General features: G+C 41.5%; 1 protein-coding gene and 1 long non-coding RNA gene across 8 annotated transcripts in view; one reads left to right on the forward strand and one right to left on the reverse strand.

Moving 5' to 3' along the window:
• The window catches only part of Ten-a (tenascin accessory), a 482645-nt gene that overhangs the window by 309460 nt on the left and 155443 nt on the right, over positions 1-17742 (reverse strand). For all 5 annotated transcript variants that reach the window (XM_012360546.2, XM_067358589.1, XM_067358590.1 and 2 more), the window contains one exon: positions 11678-11713. The gene's annotated coding sequence lies outside the window, so the exon portion shown is untranslated. The remainder of the gene's footprint in view (positions 1-11677; positions 11714-17742) is intronic.
• The window catches only part of LOC105668286 (uncharacterized), a 182976-nt gene that overhangs the window by 105633 nt on the left and 59601 nt on the right, over positions 1-17742 (forward strand). The gene's annotated exons all lie outside the window — the stretch shown is intronic.

A 17742-nucleotide genomic window follows, 5' to 3' on the forward strand; every position in this document is an offset into this window, starting at 1 on the left:
ATACTCCGGAACAATGGTGTTCGCGTTTGAGCTTTTACAAGTAGCGTCGCAATAAAATACGCCACGCAAAATCTTGTAGGGCGAGTTCGATTGATCGCACTCGAAACATTAGACATCCGAGGATTATTATTTCTATCTGTGCACCCAGTAAAATATTTCTTATGTTGATACAAAATAAACAACGTTAAATTATTCTATACATTAGTAATTATTAGAATATAATTTATTAGACAAGCAGACAACAGAGTTGGATATAGAAATTTTTTAATAATTATTTATCTGCACAGTTAAAGATAAAAATTTTATTTTGACAGTTTTGTAGTTTATTTCGCATATAATTCTCTTCTCTACGTGTTACTAAATATTTCTGTCAGCTTATCGGCAAACGATGATATCTATAAACGACGATGTTATCGTTGCTGGTTCATTCCTACGGCAAAAAATTATCAGTCAGACTGGTAACCCCATCGCTCGAGTTTCACTCCAGTACTCAGTTTTCAGTGGGTTTTGAAACACTCCATCGGCAATGAGCCACCCTTTGCCGCTTGCCATCCTTCCTTACCGACCACCTCGAGTAAAACCACCCCTGTCACAAGGGTGCGACATCGATGTCGGTACACTACGCAGGGTAATTCACAGGATATTCCTACTTCCGATGCTGTTTTACCTTCTCAGTAATTTTGCACTGTACCGTGGATATTGACGTGTTTACTCACACGTTTTTATATCGAAAAAATTTACCGTTTTATATTCTACGATAAATTTATTCTTCAGTGATGTGCTGCAATTGTTACGATTAACAAAACTCGGTTGAAAAAAAATGTTGTTGAATTTTATAAATGTTTATACCGATTATTTTAATCCGGTGTTAGAGCTCAATCATGCAGTAAACATATTTTTTTTAAATTTTATGTCTAATTGTAAGTCTCATGTCACTTTTATAAAAAAAATCTTGTCTTAAAATATATGATAAATGTGGTCATTCCAATATACAGTCGTATTCTCATATAAGCAGCATAGGAATTAAGTTTTCAGGTCAAGAAAACTTGATGTTCGAGAAGAGTGGCCAATTCCACCGCTGATGAACTACTACGTGATATGGGCTTCTAATACTGCGAATTCTATGTAGTCGCTGACGAGACGCTATCCTATATCGAAAATTTGTCGGTCATTTTTTGATGCATTGCTCGTGTAATACATTGATTGTAAGCATTCAAAACTTTATGTATTTTTGGCATGATAAATGTAATTGCCCTACCATTATTATTGCATAATGGCGTTGTTTAAATTGCAAAATTGGCTAAATACGTAAAGGATGCTTATCAATAAAATAATGTTTCATAACTCTTATAAAATTTTTAGAAAGCTTAATAACGAAAATGTAATGAAGGCGCATGCACCGGAAAGCGGCGTATTTAGGGAAACGCATTATATACGTATTACCCTGAGATTTTATGCGCAGAATAGAAAATGAGGTCAGACGAATGCAACCGTTTAAAACGTAGTCAGCTATGAAAATGATACATAAAAGATTAGTTTTATTTTAGCAACAGATTTTTACAACAGTTATAACATTATTACTAATGAAAGCTTTTAAATACGTAATTATTATAGATTTTTTTATTGGACTAATATGAGAGCTATGTAACTAATTACGTTTGATTGAAACAGCAAATGGACGATTATTATTTTAATCATCGGAATCAATACTTGGCTAAATTTCTTCGACTGATAATAGTCATAATAGTAGTCGTATCAATCGAGTATCAAAATCCTATTGCTGTAGAACGTGATATAAATAGCGATTTAGATTTCCATCGAAATGCTCAGCGCGTTTGTGCAGCATATTCACAGTTTTCGTAATATCGAATAAGGAAGGGAGTTATGTTCGCATAAATATAAATAATGTATCAGCTCGAACGCCTTATCCAATCATTCTGGATGCTGCGGGATATTTGAGAATCATTGCACGTTCCGCCGCTAGAACATTCGTGGTCGGTCACCTAGAATGTCATCTATAAGTTTCGCATATTTCGCGCATTTCCAAAATCTCAAGAGGTCCGAGGGGAGTTCTACGTCGGTGAATCCTTTTTTACTGTTTTCCGCTGTTCATAATGCTTCCTGTATCGTTCGCTTTTCCGCTCAGCATTGTAGATTGTTTTCGGTTAGTCCAGGTAGACGGTAGAAAAACGCGCAGACTCGACTCGCCATATTGAAATTTACATACGTATCCAATGTACATAGTGTGTACCTACGGGCGTGTGTACCTATATCGGCGATGGAATGGGAAAGGTCTTAGGGTCTCTATTGGATTACAGAACAAGCGGCTAGCACTCAAGCCCCGTAACTCCCCCCCCCCCCCACTACGCTCAGGGCAAAGTAGTTTAGCTTTGGAGTATAGCCTTACCCATCTAGCCTTAGCTTGCCTGTCCATCCGTTACGTTATGTATCCAGGATCCACCCGAACCCTCGTGCCTCGTCCTCCTTCTTACGTTCTTCCATCTCCCTTTCTTCCTTCCTTCCCTGGCTCTTCGTGCGTCGCGGCACGTGACCGTCCCACGCAGGTAAGGTAAGGAAAATAAAGGAGCGGCTCCTTCGCCCCAATCTGCACCCTTACAGGGCACGTGTATATACAGACGAAAATAGCCTATCCCGTTGAATCGTTCACTTCGCTTTCCCGGATTTTCGTGGAAATTTCTTCTCCAATACTGTTTGTGAAGACGCTACTCTCAAAAGTGTGATAAATCGTTAAATTTTAATATTAGCGAACTACGGTATTAAATTTTTAAAGCCACGTGTTTGCATTTACGTAATGAATTTAGAATATATTTTCTGGAATATCAAATGATAAAACTAAAATTAATCTCAATTACTTTACTGTACAGATTATTATTTGAATAATTAGAAAATCAAAAAACAAATAGCGAAAATAAATTACGATTATATTTCTTTTAGTATGGAAGTGTATATATATACGTTAAACACACATGACGTGTAATTCTTTACTTAATGAGCAATTTGTATCTGCCATCGCGGTACGCCGACCACGCCGGTTTACGTCAACGATTTGAGGCACATGCACTCGGACAATTCGTCAGTAGATGTGCGTCTCGACATTGTTTTACACCGCAGAAATATCATTGCTCGCAGGTAACGAACACCGGAGCATCGTGTTAAATTAGCAATGCTATTTTCCGTTCCGACAGGGAACAAGTTGCCACGGTTGTACCGGATTTACGTTTTGCAGCCAACGGTACGCCCGCGCGCGTACATGGTCACTAGCAAACAACGGGTACAACTTGACCCAAATACTCGGAATCGTTCCCGTCTGTCGGACAGAGGCTGGATAGAAGTTGGAGAACATTGGTACGCCGACGGCGTGGGCGCGTGTATTCGTACGTATGTATATGCACGCCGGGATAGCGGTACGCGGTGTTATTAAAGTAGTAAATTTCATCCTCGCCAGGATATGGATTAGATTTCGCGTATGCTCGCCGGCTCGAAACGACGGTACGTCAGAAAACAAAGTAACGTCCCATTGTTTTAAGGAACAAGAGGAGCTGTCCTGGCGTGCGCTAGCGTGGGCCATTATTATGCCACGTGATACTGGGTCAGCTTAGAGGGACTTGTTAAAAGAAAAAGAAAGAGAAAAAAAAAGGGAAGAAAGAATCCGCTCGTAATGGGGTAATCCATCATCGGGAGGTAACGAAACGGGAAAGAGCCAACGAATACTCCAAATTGCATTCTACGGAAAAGGATTTCGAACGATCGATAAGGTCACGAGACGATATCAACGTAATTCTCGTAATTCCGCTCCTCGTTCTTCGGATTTCTCTGCCGGTTGTGTTCGTATATCGTATAAACTTGGATCATAGTTTGCGATAGTTCCCGAAGCGAACGCTCGCGTGGGGGAGAGCCCACAGCGGAAGCGCTTTGTGCCGTGTATATCTGTATACTTAATTATAATGCGAATAAAATTTATGTATATCGATCCTGTTCTCGAGAAACTTGTGTTATTTGCTAACTATGTTGTAATCAGAACGCGAGAGAGAAAAAGATATTTTTCGAGTATCTTTTTCATATTTAAAGTTGATACTTTGATACCAGAATATAATATTGTTAATATTGAATTGTAAAAAGTGAACCGCGTTATTAAAGTAGCTGTATATGCCGCATTTTTCTTCACCGCCAGACGGCGGGCAGTTGTGCCCAAAAGACTGTGGCCGAGCAAATTGACTCGAGGTGGAGGGTGGGTTAGTCTATTGGACAAGAAACTGGCCGTGGGCCAGCTCATTAAGACTAACATTCTTTTTAGCTCGGACCTTCCGAAAGACCATTTTGGTTCGCTGACTGTATATGCACGCACATAATCACACTGGCATAATCGCTTCTGCGATGGTCACGCTTAAAGCGCCCTGAACATTGGAGAAAAGGTCATCGGGCAAAATGCCAATTTCAACGAGACCGAGAGCTCACGTAGCGGTTCTTAACAGATAACAATACTATTCTAGCGATGTAGAATTGTGACATTGTGAGTAATGCAGTGAGTCTGCCTGTATCATTATAGTCAGAAGTATCGCACTTGTAATCGAACATGTTTAGTCTTCAAGAATGTGAAATGTATTAATTTGCTTCGATTGGTAGGGCTAAAACATTCTTGGTGTCTTTTCGTGGTATGTTTTAATAATTAGTCCGATTTTGCAAACGTTTCTTACTTGGAACTTTAAAATAGATCATCATGACAGCGAGTTAAAGAGAAATTAGTTTCAAGAATAATACATTTGTCTAAATCTATATGCGACGTATTTCGTCGAAATATTTATACCGCGTTATTTTTGCAACTAATCCTCGAATCCAGTTAATAGAGTAATGAGCTTCTCTGCGTCTTGCGAAATTCGCGGAATATCGCGTCCCGACGCATAACGCAATAGCGGTGGTTAATGTCACGCAGCGTTACGCGTTTAATCTACGATCATGGAGCGGCTTATCCTCTTAATGCACACGACGTCTGCCGGAGGTCCTAGGACCCCACTCGATTCAGGATTAGATAGCGGCTGACTGCTAACACCTACGGTTACTTGCTACGGCGTTATCCGTAATTGGAAACTTCCGTATAATTATCCGCTCACGGCTTCTTGTCCGTCCGCATACGGCGTGCCTGGAGCACGATAAAGCATCCTCGTCCGTTGCCCGCTCTGCTAACCATCATTAATGCGATTCGCTCGGTCGACTGCGACTGTCGTCGTTTCGAGTGGCCGTGCGCCGATGTCGACGTAACGCCGCGAACGTGCATTCGGTTAAAGCGCTTTTGCGGCTACTACGGCGTAATCGCTGCCACAGGATCCGATTGCGGTTGTTTCGTCGAACGGAGGCACGTAGGTCAGAAGATTCCTGGCACGTTCATAGATTCTATTGATTCTTGGTCATCGCGCTGCGACTTTCGTTGCTATAATGTAATTGTCTGTTAAGATTGGCGCAACTGGTAAATTTAATTTGTCGGCGATCGTTCATCCAAATTACTCGTGAATACTCTTCGTTGAATTGTACTTAATGATTTCACGATTAATTGAATTGGCTGGCGTGAGCGATGTGCGCTTACACGTGTCGTGACCGTAAATTCAGATTCCTATTTCCTATCTGATAAACAGTAGTAGCTTAATAAATAACGCGCGATTGAAAAGACACAAAGACTCGTGCTTAATCGACGCTAGTGTCATTTAGTATACAATCTCGGCAGTGCACGATTGGGAAGTGGATATATAAAAGAAACGAGAGTTTTCTCGAGGAAACGCCGTTAGCCGCGGGCCAGAGCGGGATTGAGGTTTTATTGATCTGAACGAAGCTGTATTTTCGAACGAGCTATAACCCAGACAACACACGACATTGCTTTTTACCAGATTTCTCTCTTCGGCGTTCTAGATTCACGCGTTATCCGCTTCCGCGGGCACGATTTATTCGCGGCCTTTTCACCAGCAGCAGCAGCGCGGCAACCAACATCGGTCCTCTTAAACGGACTCACCCTCCTTCCTATCCATCGATTCCTCGATAAATTCGAGATTACGGCTCATCGCGTTTCGTCTTATAACGCGATTCCAGCGGTCTATTCTCTCTTCCGCAACCACATCCGCGCACCGAATCGACCTGGAACAATGTCCGTCTAACGGTCGACGCGATAGGACTCGTTTAATATTACATTACGTCGCCGCTGCGGAAACAGCGTACACACTACACACAATATTATATACTCTCGGGAAGCATTTTCATTCGTCTCTCGCTACGAAGCTTGTTGACGAAAGGGCGCAAGGAAATGTTCGCACGAAACGGAGTAGCATCCGGTTCCCGGTCTCTATATTCCGATGGCGTTCAGCGATGACCGTCCTCCGATAACGTTTGGACACGTCCAACGTCGGAATTCCCGCCGAAGTCTCTCCCCCCCGAATCGACCGCCGCCGCCGCCGCCGCTTCGAATCCAACGTCGGCGTGGCGGCAAGCCGTTATTTCACGCCGCGAGGGGCAACAGACCCACAAGGGTGGGGTAAGGGTAGAAGGCTGATAGGGGTGGGTTAGACGACTCTGTGGCACGACGGCGGGCGGAAAAATTCTCTCTCGAGCGCTCCTCGCCGGCCATTAATTCTATTGTCCTTCCGATCACACAGTATCTATAGTCGGGCTTTGTTCTCCGAGGACCTTACGAAAAAGTTGCGACCGAGCAATTCATTCGAGAGTCGGCGGGCTTACCGCGAGATAATAAATCGCACGGCGCGGCACGACGCGGCGCGTCGTTTGCCTTTATTGCTCCTCGGTAAGTCGCGCGCGAAAAAGTAGCGCTACGAGTTTTGGGCACGTGCAAGCGCCGCGATTGCAGGTACTTACGTCGGCGATCGCGTTCTCGCCACATCGATCGTGTATTTTCTGAATTGCCTTCGCTGCAAGTGCTTTCCTTGAACGTGAAAATCGTATGCCAGGTGTGCCGAGAAGTAGCAATAAATGTGTTAAAATATCGATGTTATTAAGAAGAATAATAGACTTCGGTAAGAATTATAATATATCACTTTATCACACTTAATAATGCATAGTATTATATTTTTCTTACTGACAGACATTATTGGATTTTGTTATTTTTGTAAGTTTTGAAAGCTTCAGGTACGCATTATTTATACTGTTCTCAATGAATTTTGCAGAATTTCAATGAAACATGATTTTGATACGCTTAGCATTTTCACAACCGCTGACAGAGGAATACGTGTTCAAATTCGTCCGCAGCAGGTCGCTGAGCTGTTAACAATTGTTAAAAAATAAAAAAAAGGGATCGAAAAGCAATGTCAAGTTTCGGCCACAACAATGTTTCTCTCGCAAATGCTTGAAAAATAGATGAAAATACTGAACATCGACCAAGCGCGTTTATGGGAAGTAATGGAAAAAAAAACGAGTTTAACGGTACGTTTGTGACCCAATTTCCATTTAACATTTTAAAGCGTTGGCGACTCTTTTAACTTCATTACAAGGTCGGTATTTAATTAACAGGAAAAAGAAATGTTGAATAGTTTCGCCGCAGTTAACCCCGAACTTGCCGATGTAGACCGATGTAAGAACCGCGAGCAAGTCGGTTGACTCTTAAAATGTCCACGGACCGAACGTTTGAAAAAGAACTTTATAAATGCTTTAGCAATTGTACCTACACTATGCCATGCTGTCGCACACCTTGAATTTTATACATAAAACTGCACGTTTGCGGTCTTTCAATAACCAGAAAACCACACTGGCGCAGTTCTGCAAACCAACATGAAAGTGCGCAAATCAAAATTTTCTTTTGCCTCTTTTTGTCGAAGCTTTTTGGAATGCACTGTTGGCATCAGGGAATGTGTTGCTCGGTATGTCAATATGACCTCGCGGAAAAGATGATTTTGCGTCACATATATATATATATATTTCGAGGACTTTTGATATATAAAAAAAATATAACACGAATATTCTTACGCGCGCGCTCCAGATACGTATGCATGTAGATGTAACCGAAGTTCAATCTCGCGACTACCAAGCAAACGCTGGTGAATTAATTTCGCTCTTCTTTCTCGAACTAATTGGATGTTCCTGAAATATTTACATTATTCTCGCGATTCGAAATGTCGGGATTACGAAAATACGCGGAATTAGCGGACGATCTATCGAGAAAAGTTGCTGCCACCGTGCTGTTCTTTTCCCATTTCCTCCAATGAATTTCCTTCGTCGTCTCGCACCCGCCGTCCCTATCCGGCCGAGTCAATTTAATTCTGATTAATTACGTTTTAATTAATACAAACGCGTTCTCTGAACAATCTTAGGCTGAGTCTGCGGATCGGGGGAGATTTGCGAATGATGCGTCGTCTTTTTGTGCTTACTACTGCGCTTTTATCTCGGATGAAATCGAGGCACGGTCGTCTCGGAAATCCGAGCGAGAAAGACGAGTGACTCTTCAATCCGGGGGGATCGGGTTTTTCTCTGTCATAGCGAATTAATGGAAAATAATGGCCGGCAACGGTGAATCGCGGTTGAGGAATCTCGTTATTTCTGTCGGAGCACCGTCGTTCATATTTATTTCTGACGGGCTGTTTCGGTACAACTATTCAGAATTCTTCTCGATAATTGCTTGAAGTCGACGATTACAAGTGTCTCACCTTGTGTTGTTTATGCTATTTCTACCGTGGTCGTTAAGACAAGAGCCGTATATTTGTTAAAATTGTCATTTTATTAAAAAGTCAAAGGCATTCGGACGCACCGCTTCATATCACGGTAATTGCACGGGCGCGCTTTCAAGATTTCGTTTCCCCTTTCTCGTATTAGCGAATTTCTTCACAAAGCTTGTAGATAAAATCATGTTATAACAATATTCAAAAGGCTCCGAGCCGCAGCGATAATTGTTCATAGCGGATGTCCGCGCTCTTTCGCTCGGGAGGCAGCTGATCTCCTTTATCTCGACGACGGCGACGCGGTCGATTATCAGAAGAAAACGCATGCGGCAATCTGCTCTTACCTCGAGATTTCTCGAGGGCGGAGAAACGCGGAAAAACATTTTCACAAAGAAACTCATCGTCTTGCAGCTGCAGGTAACGTCGGCGGTCCGCTACGGTGCCTCCCCAAGATAATGTTAATATCCAGCTCGGTTTTGTAATTGGCAATTATTTTAGCTTACTCCGCTCTTTGTTCTCCGACGTTATCCCGGCGACGGTGCTTGCTCGGATTCCCCGAAGAATCCTCGAATGTGGCTGCAGCTGCGCCCTTTACGCAATCACTTCGAAGCTAAGTCGCCGCTGCCGCCGTCGACTCGTATCCCTGGCGGCCTGGAACTTCTCTTAACGCGAAACGTACGTTCCATTTCCCGTGGAATCTCTTGTTACCACCGGACGCTGCGAAAATTCGGGATCGAAATTTTCCACCGACTAGCTTACTCTCATTTCGCGGCTCACGGCGGCAACGCGACGAATATTTTTGCAGACATTATCGCGAGCGCGGCGACGGCGGCGGCGTCGGCGTGAACGCGATGTTCGTTCGTTTGCGAGCAACGTGTGTCCACAAAAGAAGACTGATAATTTAAAGCGGCATCGGGATCACGACGGGCGCGTTTTAGCGGTAAACGCGAGGCGTGGCTTCCGGACTTTCGCGTTACGGCGCGCGCTATCGAGGACAGGCATAAATCGCGGCCCTCGACCGGCCGTCGCCGAACGAGCACGTGTAAGCGCGCTCCCCGTACATCCCAGATCTCGGCGTACGCGCACAAAAGCGAAAGGTTATTAACGAGCCTAGATTAAACCTGATAACACGCCGCGGTGGGTATCTTTTGGCTCATGGCGATGCACGAGGCGCTCTTTGCCAGTGGTGCGCGCACCATCGCCGCCTCTCTCGTTATCCATTTTCGCCGTTAACGTTTAATGCATTCCCCAAGCGGGCGCGCACCCCGTGCCAGTCGCAAGCCTCGGCTCCACAAATTTTGCAAAACACCGATATAAATCGTTTGATAACGCGCATGGCCCTGGGCGTCGATATATAGAACGCGGGAGTCGACGGCAGCCAGGTGTGGGGCAGGATGCGGGGGGGTGCGGTGGGGGAGGGGGGGGAGGGGGGGAAGGGTGCAGGAAACGGGAAAGAGAAAGAGGACGGGTCCGCTCTGGAAATTTGGCGATGCGCCAGGCGCACCGACGACGCTGCAAAGTGCGCACTCTCACACCAGCCGTTGCATCGCGTCGTTCGGCTGACCGAACGTGTTGGATGACGTAGCCGATATCGCTAATTGCAAAAACTACTACCGCGGAACATCGCCCGCGGTATCCGCACTGGACTTTTTAACCCGCGCGCGTCGGGCCGGTTTTGAATTCGATACTATCGCGGGTAATTTAGACGTTTCTTTTAACGCGAAACCGCAACGCCAGCGATGTTGCCATCGCTCGTTGACGCGCGGCTTTGCATGAAAACTTTTCTAATATCTATCCGCGTCGAGCGTGTTTTTTAACTACCATTTGCTGTGCACACGACGATGTATCGTGAATATTCCGACGTCACTTTCAATTAATATGGATATTCGGAAAAAATGCGCGGAGATATATAATACAAAGATATTAAAAAAATTTCAATCCGTGAAAATTCATATCGCAATGCGATAGAAAAATATGAATGTATTGCAAGGCGTATTGGATTTATTCAAACGAATAGTAATATATTTTTAAAGGAAATATCAAATAAAGCAGCGTCGCGACTAAACGTTAAAATCAATTCGCGCGTCGTTATATCGGCTAAGAATTTTAATTTCCACCGGCTGAGAATTCGCGGTGAGACTCCGTCAAGAAACGTTCCTAAGGTTTGTGCAGCGACGCGGACACTCACGGCAATTAAGCATTTCTCCTCTACAGGAGATCCACAAACTCGACGAGAAAAAACTAAATAAATAGAGGACCACGGTAGTTCTCTTGCACGAAACAGGCCGCGAAGGACGAGGTCGATGTGGATACGCGGCGGTTGGTAGTGCCAGGAAGCTTGTGCAAACACAAAAGCTCACGGCTGAAGATAAACAGTGAGACTGTAAGCTGCAACATACCTTCGGGCATTGCGCGGCGAGGGTAGGATAGAGATGGGAAGAACAGCCGCTCGGAGGGAGAGAAATACACGGATGTTGCGAGGTTGTGTGCCCCTTTCGAAGCGACCGGAGGAATAAGACGCGCGGAGAAAAGCCACCTATAACGTTGACACCTATACCCTAACCGTCGAAGGCGCCCTCTGCCTCTCCCAAGGAGGTCCTCCGTAAACTTACGACATTAGACCGTCTGCGGAATAAACTCTCCTTTTAACGGCGAAAGTATACACCGCGCGTAATCCACTTTGTTTCTTTGCTGCGGCTCGCGCGACATTTTTTCGTGACACGGGAACGTGTCCTCGACATGTCGTGAATCTTTTCAAGTCACGAGTTTGCATTGTGCCATTGCGAGTTTTTCTCGAACGTTTGCCGAAAGCAACGCTGTTGCTCGCACAAAATAAGAAACGCGTTCTTGGATTTTTCAACACGCAATGTGTGAATATTGTGAGAGAAATGTCTTGTCACAAACATATCTTTCAAATTTGTAATTGCAATGTTTTCAGCAAAACAATATTTGAACAGGTTCGAATAACCTATTTAGCTTCGCAAAATAGATAATAATATTTCAAATCTTACCTGTTGTGATTCCCGTTGGATAAGTCAGAAATCGTCCTGCAACAAACAGAAATAGTTTTGTTAATTAATTGTTGTTAATGTACGAACTAGGTACGAATGATAATAAATGTAATTATGCCATTTCATTGGATTGGAAATAATAATATAATTAAATTCATTAACCGAGCTGACTTTCCGTTTTGATATCGTAATATGCGAAATAAGCGAGATATAATGATATTAACCGCAAATTGTGCAATTTTTAACGCTTCGTCACGCTTAGAGTATCGAAATAGCTCTTAAGAGAAATTGCATCTGCTTGCATTGATATACGATTTTAATTTATAGTAATTTAAATAGCTCGGAGCAGGGATATAGGTAAGAGTATATTTTGGAGCAGCTAATCTAGCTTCATGTCTTAACTTGTAACTAGGTTAATGGACGCGTGCTCATCACCTGTGACAGAGGTTTGCACTTCAAAATTACGTGACGTGGCTTACGCTCTCGCTGCGTGTTCTCGGACGCGTCGGTCATTACTTGCAGCAACGAGTGCTCGATCGCACGAGGAATAATTAATTCAAGCAATGTCGTTAAAAGTACGGTGAAAGTTAAAACACGCTAAATGACGCGTTTATCATGGTAAGCGCGTTAAAGCGACACTCTCGCCGCCATGAATAAACTCGTATGAGTGCTACATGCAATTACGGAATTAAATAAAACACGTGATCTCATTAGAGAATCGTCATAAGTCATGTATAAACCTAGTCCGTTTTGTTTACGTTTTGTTATGACAGGATAAAATAATTAATGACAATTAATCGATACGCTGGCGTGCATGGAAAAAATTAAAAAAAAAGAAACAAAAAAAAGAGATGTATAACTCTTATGCCATCAAATGATAGTGTCAAATGATTACCCGTCGATATTATCACGAGCGTATCTCCAGAGACCTGCATGTGTCGGGTTCGTGTATATAATTTATTATCACTTCGCGTTACTAAAATGCCTTTACTGATTCATTCGCAGACGCATAAAAACCACGCCGCCATACATTACTCCGCGGAGACCCTTGTATCCACTTTACGCACACACAATCAACCGCGCTATAAAGCGCGCCTCAACCTAGCAATATTTTTCCCTCCACTTCCGCATTTTACAACTTTGAGCATGAATATAAGAGGTAACGGAAGTCTTGGAAACTTCATCACTATATTCTCTCATCAACTTGTTATCTCATCAAGCATTTTACGACACTGTGTCTCAATTTTTCTGTATTACTTCTCGCAAATTTACCAATTCCAGCGGTTGCGAACGTAATTATATTGTAGATTTTTACTGTTCCGCGATATCCAAGAGATCTGTGAGTGATTCGGAAAAAACATCCCGCATTCCTCATTTCAATATGATTGTATGACTTTACGGACGGAGCTTTCGGCATTGTGTGTGAAGTGGCGTATACAGATATAAATAAATTTCGTTCGTAGCATTCAGCGGGGGCCAAGAAGTCCAAAGCTAACTGAAGTTGTACCGAGTTCGAAACTTGCTCCGCGAGGCACAGAAAGCAGTAAGATCTTGCACAATGCGTTACAGGGTGTAGAGCTCCCTTGTTAAAGATTAGCACGATTCTAGAAAAGCTCCTCGAGAGTGAATGAAAGACACGAACGGGGATATTGTTTTCTTGTCGCGTGCTTCAAACTAACTTTGAGTGGGTAACAAAGATACAGCAGAGTGGAAGCAGGATCGCTAAGGAACGGACGAAGATTCTGACTGCGGTAAAGAGTGAAAGAGTGAGAGGAAAAGAAAGGAGGGGGAGGGAGGGGGGGCTTTATTTAATAGAAACGAATATTATAAAAAATATATGATGTATTATAGATATGGTTGAAAGTTATAGTGAATAGTATTTTTACACACAAATATTTTATATTACATGAAATGATCCAACTATTTTTTGACAGAAAAAAGTTTGTTCTTATAATATCTGATGAATAAGAAATACACAAGATCTATGCTGGTAAGAATCGGATAAGCTTTATATAATGGATAGGATTTTATCCTATATATTTTAAGCTTAATACAATATTTTAGAGATTGTTCGCTAACAATATGTTAATCTCTTCATTAAAATATTTGATAAATTTTTGCAAAAATGAATGGAACGCGTAATAAAATCCGTATTTCGCATAAAAAATGAATTAATATAACAGAATGTCACGATTTTTGTAAAATTTTTCAATATCTATGGCGTAAGTTTCATGCGAATGTTATTTGTTTAAATTGTTTTATAAATTATTTATGATATGTTAATCATTTCGTATGTATCATAATTTTTTTGTTAGCTTTTATAATTATCTAACAACATATTTCATAACGTGTACATATATTATTGCAGAAAGAATAATTGACGTAGATATTCATTTAGTAACAACATTGATCGCGCGGCCTGTAATTGCGAATACAAACGCCCCATTTATTTTTACGTGTTACGTTATACGCGCACATCTTTTTCTGCCGATGCAGCGTGTACTGCAAATCACCCTGTTCGAGCAATTAATTGGGTCAAAATCATTATCGGTCTCTTCACTGATATAATTAATGATCACGACTTTGAGCAGTTAACTTCAATTACTGGATCTGCACCGCGTTCATTATTACACTTACTAACTGTACGCACACATACGTCTAGACGTAATCCCGTTAATATTAGAAGGTGATGTTAGAATTACGGCGCACTATTATTTAAGCTACTATAGAAACCATGTAATTCTATGGATATAACTTGTAATATGAAGTACTAATCTTATAGCTGGCGTAAAAGAGAAAATTTGTCAAGAAACTATTCAAAAGCATTTGTGAGTTATTTCTAGATGAAACTCAGTTTCGAAGTTGTAGATAATTTTATTTGACAAATAAACGTCTAAAGTAGAGGCTTTGAATTATCGTATTGCACATATTGTTGAATATTTTTTTTATCAATGGAAATAAATCAATAGAGATGTGCAATTGTGTGGAACAAATTTGTTTCTCAACGGGGGAAGACGGAGGGAGGTATAGCATAGGTGTATGCTTCAGAATTTAATAAAGTTAGAATAGCACGAGAACAGTACAAAACGATCGGAATAAAATGATTTTCCACCAGAGCTAGTCCGGGAAATTCCACGGTATAGCAGTCAGATTGCATGTAAAAAGTACGAGACACGTGTCTATAAAGATGAATATTAAATACTGCGACAATCGATAAAACTAAACGTATTGTTTTCTAAAAACTGAAAAATACTTTCAATATGTATGCTTATTTCGCGACTCGTTGAATTTACAAGCGTTTTATCGTCAAGAGAAAAACGAGAAATTTAAGCAATAACACGCTTAACACAAATATCAATAAATATGAGATATCCCACTTATATTCGTCGTTCGGAGAACTTTGTTGCTCAGGTTGCATTCGGACGGCAATTACTCGGAAAATACGTTTATTCTTCTCGGAGTTGCGTCGTCTTCGTCGATGTAGTCAGAATGTAGCGCGTTCTACATACAAAATAATCTTGTCCCGGGAACATTCCGGCATGCGGTATACTAAGCATGGCAGACCCCTTTACCAGAAACTCGACGAGTGCGAAGGCTGGGTTTCGTTCGCGGTGGGTGGAAAACGGGGTGAGTCCCCAACAACTTGAACAACTTCACAATAGCCCCGGCCTTTGCACGCCGCTCGCGGAATAAACTTTGCCCGAGTAACTTGAAAATTGATGATCACTCCGCCGACACACAAGTAAGTGTAAACAAGACAGAAGTACGACGGCTGTCAATGACAGTTTATCGGCGCGGTTTCATGCGCATTCAACGTTGCGCGGATAAGCGAGGGATTATCATTATCGCGCGTATGCGAGTTTCCACTCACTTCCGACCGGCGCAGTGTTTAGCAAAATCTCATGAAAGAGAGAGAGAGCGCAAAAAAGAGAAAAAAGACTCTTTTGTGTACACAGACTCTTCGCGATGCTCGAGGACACTCTTCCGCAGAACGGAACCAGCGTATACGGCAGCTAGAAACTACTGTCGATACCGTCAGCTGAATCACCAGCAAGAAAATTTCAGTTCTGTCCGAACTAGCAGCCGGACTATCGGGCGACAATGTTCCCTGAATTTGGTTTGGTTCTATTGTTGCGAAAAGAGCGTGCCTCGCTGTGCTGCTTAGATGCAAAAACATGTGCATTTTCAATAGAATCGCACGTCTGAATCAAAGAGTTTGGAATTCGGAATGGACGGTCATGTGAGCTGGTATGTAAATGTATCCTTTCTGTTTGCTGTGTTACACAGATGACACGGAAAAATTGTAGAAGCGATCGTACGTGGAAGCGCGTTTGATGCCGCGTTTTTGCTGCAACGTGTTTGAAACGCGAAAATGTTAAAGGAAAATTAAATATTAACTGTTGGATGGATTTATCATTTACATAAAGCAGAGAAGCTTATTGTGCAATCCGCGATTTTGCCGTTCTCGTTAATTTGACATAGTGTAGGAAAATCGATATCAATTGAGATAAATTAAGTTCAAAGATTTCTCGTAAATGAAAATATCTAAGAATAGCTATTAAATGCATTATAATTGAAGATAATATCAAATTTAATAATGAATTGTGAAAAAGGAAGATCAATATTAACCTAGCTCGCTAGAGATTCTGTTTGCCGTATTTATATTTCATTGATAAAATGCGACTCAAAATGTCCTAATTGCGTGAATGAATCCAACGACAAATTTATATAACTTTTTACAATTATTACGAGAATAAATAACGCGGAAAGCAGGAAAATGATGAAGCATTGTTATTTAATATTGCGTGAAAATGAAAAAGTAACATTTCTATACGTTATCATATACTTATTAAATTGCGTAGCATTAAAAGTTCATCAGTGTAAGCTACTTTTGGTTTAATTACAGCTATTTTCGCGCGGAGAGAGTGGTTACTAAAAGTCAGCATGAACGTACGTCAAACCGAACGAATGCACTGTAATTTAAATTACCTATTTCAGGCTGTTAGCCTGGTTTGCTTTTCTTCCGCTTTGATTAAATGTTTCAAGCGTAGCGTGGATATTTATGAGATTACTACGAGCGCGGCCCGGCCAAGCGTCGCTTTAAACGATCGAATTTTCCGGAAAGTAGGATACGAAAAAGATAAACACAACTGGCCCATAGGAATTCTAACATAATTACGCGGCGAAGCGTGGGTCTTGCTGCTACAATAAGTGTGGTACGTGCCGTGTTTGCACAATGCGTATTAATCCAATAATTACGTACTAAAACCGTATGCCTACCCGAGAAGCTCTTACAGCCATTACGCTTCCCCGAAAACATGCATTAACAATCTAAGCATTATACACCTATAGACAGTACACGTAGATATTATGGATTTTCGACACATGTTTCACATATATTTATTCACGCGGAGAGTGTACACGCGTTTTGCACATAGCCATCCTCGCAAATTTCATTTCCTCTTAAAATAATTAATATCATCGTTGAGTGAAATTCATTCATATGTCATATACGTATATCGATCTTCGTTCCTGAAAACAATATTTCAATGTAAAAGTAAAATGTTTTTTTGCGTGATCGTACTAATGGGATTTCGGTACTTGCATGTTGTAAATTCGTACGTGACGGAATGTTGATATTACGTTATTTATGTATACAACGAAATTGACAAGAGAAGCAAACTTTATTTTTTAATTTATACATTTTGTTCGATTGCGATTATCAATTCGTGGAATCGATAGCGTGCTGCAACGATTCAGATATCAACTAATAACCTTTCACGTTAGTCAGAAAATTATAAAATTAAATATCGGTTTTGCCATTCGGCAAAGTGAAATAAAGATAATTAAAAATAACTACACGTTGCCAATTGGTAAATTTATATTTAGTATTAGTGAGTTTTTTCAACCATAAAACTGCTGGCTATTTCTAATTATGTTGTAACTACTGACTAATAGTGTAATTTGGATTACAATCGGGCCAAATTATACATCAATTTACTTTCAAATGAAATCTACATTATTATCATGTTCGTGACGTCGTTCAATTATCTTTTGCCATGCAA

This window comes from Linepithema humile, chromosome 7, assembly GCF_040581485.1.
Source record: "Linepithema humile isolate Giens D197 chromosome 7, Lhum_UNIL_v1.0, whole genome shotgun sequence".
Classification (NCBI taxonomy): domain Eukaryota; kingdom Metazoa; phylum Arthropoda; class Insecta; order Hymenoptera; family Formicidae; genus Linepithema; species Linepithema humile.